The sequence below is a fragment of the Mus caroli genome, chromosome 13 (genome assembly GCF_900094665.2).
Source record: "Mus caroli chromosome 13, CAROLI_EIJ_v1.1, whole genome shotgun sequence".
Taxonomy (NCBI): Eukaryota; Metazoa; Chordata; class Mammalia; order Rodentia; family Muridae; genus Mus; species Mus caroli.
In genome coordinates, this window is record NC_034582.1 from 76,113,721 (window position 1) to 76,120,899 (window position 7,179).

Here is a 7,179-nt window from a genome sequence, read left to right on the forward strand (position 1 = left end):
AAACATTACAAGACATCAAAAGAAAATTTAAAAAGAAATAGACTCACTAAAGAAAACTCAAACAGAAATAAAACTGAAAATAAAAATATTAGAATGGAAACAAAAACTTCAGAGGTTAAACCTTTCCAACAGATTAAAAAACATGGAAGAGAGAATTTCAGGTCTTGAAGACAGAGTAAAGGAAACGAATACCTCAGTCAAAGAAAATGTTAAATCCAAAAATTTCAGGAACAAAGTATATGAGAAATCTGGGATACCATGAAAAAAAAAACTTAGGAAGTATAGGCATAAAGGCACAGAAAATATTTTTAACAAAATCATTGAAGAAAATTTTCTCATTTAAAAAAAGGAGGAGGAGGAGAAAGAAGAGGAGGAGGAAGAAGAGAAGAAGAGGAAGAAGGAGGAGAAGGTGGAGGAGGGGGAGGGGGAGGAGGAGGAGGAGGAGGAGCTTATCAAGGTACAAGAAGTATACAGAACAGCAAATAAGCCCAGAAAAGAATTTTCCCTTGATACCCAATAATCAAAAGATCAAATATATAAAACAAGGATGGGAACTGAAAACTTTACAAGGGGAAAAGACCAGGTCCTATACAAAGGCTGGCCAATTAGGATAACAGCTGGTTGAGTGCTCAATGAAGACTCTTGGAAGCCAGAGGGGTTCAGTAGATGTCATACAGGGTCTGAGACACCAGGTGCCATCCCAGAGTACTATACCCAACAAAACCATCAATCACAGCCAACTGCAGAAAGAAAGGCATTCACTGTGAAACCGAGTTTAGGAAACTTCTATCTGGTAATCCAGCTGTACGAGAAGGAAAATGTCAGTCTGAGGAACTTAACCGCACCCAAAGAGACAGGAATAAATAATCCAAGAACAATCCATCAAAAGAGGCAGAGAAATACCCACAGCACAATCAAAAAATAATAGGAATCTATTTTAAAAACCTTGCTCAAAATCCAACACCCCTTTGTGATGAAAGTCCTGAAGAGGCTAGGGAGACAAGAGACATACCTAAACACAATGAAGGGATTTACAACAAAGTCACACCCAACAGCAACCTAAATAGAAACTCTAAGCATTTCTACTACACCAGGAACAAGGAAAGAATATTCATTCTCTCCATACCTATTCAATATAGTACTCGGAGTCTCAGCTAGAGCTAAAAAAAAAAAAAAAACAAAAAACAGCTGAAGGCAATCAAGGGACTGTAAATACAAAAAGAACTTTAAGTATTTTTGTTGGCAGATTACCTGTTTAGTTCACGTGAGAGGAAGGAACCACACCTGAGAAAATGCTTCCATGAGAGCGTCTGAAGACAAGCTGGTGGAGGGTTTCCTTAACTAGTGATTAATGGGGTGGGCCCAGCTGCTAATTCTGGGTTCTTTATGAAAGCAGAAGCCAGGCAGTGGTGGCGCATGCCTTTAATCCCAGCACGTGGGTGGCAGAGACAGGTGGATTTCTGAGTTCAAGGCCAGCCTGGTCTACAGAGTGAGTTCCAGGGTAGCCAGGGCTATACAGAGAAACCCTGTCTCAAAATAAATAAATAAATTAATTAATTAATTAATTAATTAATTAATAAAATAAAAAATAAAAAAAATTAAAAGGAAAGGAAGGAAGGAAGGAAGGAAAGAAGGAAGGAAGGAAGGAAGGAAGGTAGGAAGGAAGAAAGCAGGCTGGGCAAAGCATGGGGAGCAAGGCAAGCAAACCCGGGGGAAGCAGCCAGTAAGCAGCATTTCTCCATGGCCTCTGCATCAGCTCCTGCCTCTAGGTTCCTGACTTGTTTTCATTTCTGTCCCAGCTTCCTTCGATGATGGATTATGATGTGGAAGCAGAAGCCACATAAGCCCTTTCCTCCACAAGCTGCTTTGGTTACGGTGTTTATCACAGCAGTCGGAAAGTGGTGCCAGGAGAGTGGGGTGTCGCTATGATAGACCTGACCGTGTGGTTTTGGAGGATCTTGGAAGGACTTTGGAAGTTGAGGTGAGAAAAGCTACTGCATGCTCACAGCTTGGTAAGCTGTTCTGTGGGAGCCCGGAGGAAGAGAATGATGGGAGCCATGCAGAGGATTGCAGCCTGGCGCGAGAAGCTCCTGAGTGGCGTTTGAGATTACATTTAGACCATGGGACCACTGAATCTTGGCTGTTTTAAAGAATCTGTGGTTCCGCTCAGCTGGGTCTGAAGAGTCACCTGTGATAAACAAGAGGCCTGGAACATTGAGATGAAACCTTTGCTTTACTGGGACCGTGGATGATGGTTAGCTAGAGGTGAGAAATCAGCGGTGATTGAGACCAGCATCATGGAAAGAGTGGTTTGTGGAGAGGAAAGAGAAGGAGGGATGATGTAATATATTATAATCTCCAAAAGTTAAAAAAATATATATATTTAAAACTCAAGTTACAAAAGGAGGAAGCCAGAGGGACCTGGCTTCCCTGGTCTCCATCTAGAACCCTCCCGAGAAAGCTGCTTCCAGGTCCCTGCCTTAAGCTGCCTGGCAGGCTCTGTCTCCTGACAGCATCAGTACTATGGTCTTGAACCTGAGCTGAGCTCAGAGTTTCATGCAGACTGGGTGCATGGTGTGTTAGCAGGCGCTGTGCTCAGAGCCAAGGCTATGCTGAGGGAAAACATTGACTTCGTTATGCATTTGATTTTGAATTACTTTTGTGTTCAGAAATCTTCTGTTACTCCCAGGTATCTTCATGTCCACTGCCTTCAATTATGTGACCTCAAAATGGGGATAAAATACAGGGTCTTAATATATGGCAGGCAAACGTTGCAACATTGAGTTCCTCCTAGTTTGAGACTGTTGAATGAAGCCACATCGCACTTAAATTGCAAACCAAGTCAGAGACGAGCTATTTCTTATTTTCTTTGAATTTTTTTATGTATCTTGTACATCAGCTACTGCCAGTTAAGGAAATCTACTGATTGCATGGTTACTGAACTTTGCACGATTCATTCTGTAGAGAATCGAGTGCAAACAGTGCCTCCCTGTGGTTTGTCCTAGTATGGCTACAAGTGGAATGAGACTCTCCAAAGGGGCTGTTCTTCCCAGAGGAGTCCTGGTTATTTGTAAACAACACTGTTAAGAACCCTGTCTTCCACTTGGAGGTTGTGAAGAGAGGCTCTTGAGTTTAGCAGGCCCTCTGGGGATTTTCTGCTTTGACAAGACTGTTACTTAGCCCTGGTCTGATCGACTGGAAGGAGTGGACAGCTCTTCTGCATTTCAGGAGAATTGGTAGAAGTTTTACATGAGTTACAAATTAGTTAATTTTATCTGTTAGAGATACACTTTCAAAAATAGAAAAAAGTCACATTTACACTGCTTTGTAGGATATTAAACAGTTGGGCATCTGTCAGCAAAGTTTTTGGGTGTCCTTGGTTGCATTTATATGTTATACATGTTTTTGAAAGTTTCCCTTAAGCCGCTTCTTAATGAATGAGGTGAATAAAATCTTCCACTTGTGTTCATTTCATATTTGCATGAACATAAAGATTATTATTGTTTTTACTTTTAAAAGTATTATAATTTAGGGCTGATGAGTCCAGCTACTCTCCCAGAGGAAATGGGTTCAATTCGCAGTGCACGTATGATAGCTTCCAACTCTCTGTAACTCTAGTCCAAAGGTATTTGAGTCCTTTTTCTGGCCTCTCAGGGCAACAGGTATGAACACAGTACATAGATATGCATTCAGGTAAAACTTCATATACATTAAAAAAGTAGTATACCAATAACACGTTTGATACTTTTATTTTCACATTGAAATACTTTTCATTTAAAAGGCAAGCCAGAGGGCTATCAAATGTATGAATTTAAATTAGAGAAAATGAATACTATGGTCTGGGCTAGAAGAAGTGAGCATTCCTGCCTTCAACTTTTTGTGTAAAGTAGAAAAGGTGTAATGTGTAAAATCCTCTATGGTAAGAGACCCTTCCAACACAGCTGCCGTCTGTTAGTCTTGCTTCCTACGTAGCCTAGTCTGGCTTTGAACTCGGGATCCTACTACCTCGTGCCGAGTGCTGAAATTACAGGTGTGTATCACCGCACCAGGGCCTGATGAAGCTTTTTAATCCAAAAAGTGGAAAAAGATGATGACATTAGGCAGTAGAGAAGTGAAGACAGATTTGAGAGCACTGGTCATCTGTGTTTTTGTGGGAGAGGTCTCCTTTCAGACCTTGTAGAGTAGCTGAAGAGAAGGCATGCTTCTCACCAGTGACTCCGGCGGCTTCTCTGTCTCTGTCGATCAGAAAGGATGTAGACGTGCCATAACCTTGAAACCCCTCTACTTGTAGTTTTCTTTTTCTTTTTCTTTTTTTTTTTTTTTTTTTTTTTTATAAAATCAAAGAATAGTCATTTGGCAGCATTTAAAATANTTTTTTTTTTTTTTTTTTTATAGAATCAAAGAATAGTCATTTGGCAGCATTTAAAATATAATCGTTTCCTAAGGAGCTATTTCGCTAGTGGTTTTACAAAAGAAACGAGGATAGTGCCATCTAGTGGTTTAATTGAAGAAATTCAGTTACGCACCACGCTTCCCTTCCTGGTAAGTTTGGCTTAGTTTCCTTCATGAGGATAGACTGACATGAAAGCATTTGCAGAAGAATCACTGCGCCTCTGGAATCAGTACTGCAGACCTGGCCGTTCATCAGTCTTTTTCAGGCCATATTCCCTATTAAACTCAGAGGAATATGATTCAGAACACACAAGATCTTTCCACAATTGAGAATACTGACAAAGTACCATGATTAATTGAAGAGATTTTTTTTTAAGACGCTAAAAGGTTAAACAAAAACTAAATTGGTTAAATTAATATTTACAAAATTTAAAAATTAAAATAAAACCTATGTGTATAATATGTAAATGATTATGTATACTTATGGCTGTACAGTAATGTTTCCTGAAGACTGTCAAAGCTAAGTTCTTTTGATTGAATTGAATCCATTCATTAGGGCTGGGGAGATAGCTCTGGAAAGGTACCCATGCCACAGAGCTTGATAACTGAGTCCAATCTCCAGGACATACATAGTGGGAGAAGAAGAAAGACTCTCAGAAACTGTCCTCTCTGCAAGTGCCGTGGCCATGGCATTTGCATGCACATGCACAGAGTCAAAAATAGATAGTTTTAAAAATTCTTCATTATAGCAAGAGTGCATATAAAATAATATTCCACTAAATATTATTCATAATTGAATTGTATTATAAAATACTTCTGTAGTACTGTCTAATAAGCTTGACATACCTAAGCATTTAAATATCATTCTAGCAAAATAGTAATATATAAATCCAGATAAGTCACTAGTAATAATATTTACTTTCCTTATTAATATAAGCTTTTTTTCCTCTGTAAATGAGAGTCACTCCATTCTATTGGAGATCTATTTAATTTTTTTTTTCTTTTTTCGAGACAGGGTTTCTCCGTGTAGCCCTGGCTGTCCTGGAACTCACTTTGTAGGCCAGGCTGGCCTCGAACTCAGAAATCCACCTGCCTCTGCCTCCCGAGTGCTGGGATTAAAGGCGTGTGCCACCACCGCCTGGCTCTATTTAATTTCTGATGAAGTGCCTTGACTCCACCTTTCAAGCAAAATGTAGACATTTGAGAGCAAATAGCTTAGCCAGGATTAATCAGGAAAGAACTTGTTTCTCAGTCATAGGCTGGAGAGTTCTGTCATGCTGTCCATCCAGCCTGGGACAGAGCAGACTCTGGCTCTTTAGTGGCATTTTCTAGGACAGATTTAAGAGTCGCAGAGAGGTAAAGAACTAAAGAGAAGAAGAGAGGCGCTCGGTTTATGGACCACAATGCTTCTTATACTTTCTACTCTGAAGATGGTTCAGAGGCCCTGATACTTTACTCCTGAACAGTTCCTAGAGGAGTGGGAAGGTGTATGCTAGTTTTCATCCTGCAGGCCTCTCGACGGCGCTCACAGAGTCTTCTAAGATGCAGAGGATAGGAGTGGAACCCTTGGGCATGCATACCTGGTGGTGGCTGACGGTCCATCAGTGCCATCTAGGTTTCTACTGTAGTAGTAATAGAAGAAGATGGTGGTTAGACAATGGACTTTATTTAGATGTACTAAATAATATACATTTATTTATTTATACAAAATGAAAACTGATGAAACTAAATCATGAAAATATAGCTGATTTCAAGGGCTGTTTGTGGAGTGTTCTGATAACTGTCTTGTCACAGTGTAAATAAACATAAGGGGAGGTATCCGTTTGTAGAATGGTTTTCTTCAGGTCAAGTGTATGATATGTAGATACTTATGTTAGGAGTCATAATGTTGAAAGTACTGAACTTTTGTCTGGGGATAAGGCTCAGTGTTGAGTACCTCCAGAGTGTGTTCGAGGCACCCGATCTAGTCCATGGTGCCACAAAAATACACAAGCAAAAGAAAACAAAACAGCTTTCAGCCTTGACCTTCCTCAAACAATGAGGACAATTGCTCTGACATCTTTGTTTTGTTAGAACACTCTCCCTGGCCCTCTGATACCTGATTTTGAGAATTAGTCTACCAGGCTCCAGTGACCAAACTAATAAGACTAAAGACCATTTTGGAAGAGATTTTGAGGCAACCAAGGGTGAAGAGGTTAACAACTGGCCAGATTTAATAGCCACTTAGCTGCAGAACTGGCAGATTGCCAATGAGATTTAACACTTACACTCCCAAGGGTACGCAGAGTGCACCTTTAATATACTTTATCGCCACAGGTATCAACTTGGTGACAATCAGTGTGAAATGGTGGAAATATTCAAAGCACATTTTTTTATTGATTAAAACATTACTTGCAGAGCACCAAATGCATGTTAGGACTGATGACAGGCACCAGAACTCCAAAAATCGGTGCCCTCTTCTTTAGGAAATCTGTTGCGTAATCAGACGACTGGTAGACACTGGTGTAGCTACAAATCATCTATGAACTTCTCAACAATGCAAATGTTCCACATCTGCTTATAAAGAATAATGATGCAATTAGCATGATGGATTATAAATGCATATTTATAATGCTGTAACTGCATATTTATAATGCAAGCTGTAAGATTTATGTCGTTGTTGCTGTTGTTTTGAGACAGTGTCTCACAATGTAGCCCAAGCTGGCCTGGAACTTGCAATATTTTGCTTCCAAGTTCTGGGATTACAGACAGGTGCCACCATGCTTGATGTAAGTGGTGCATTTTAAG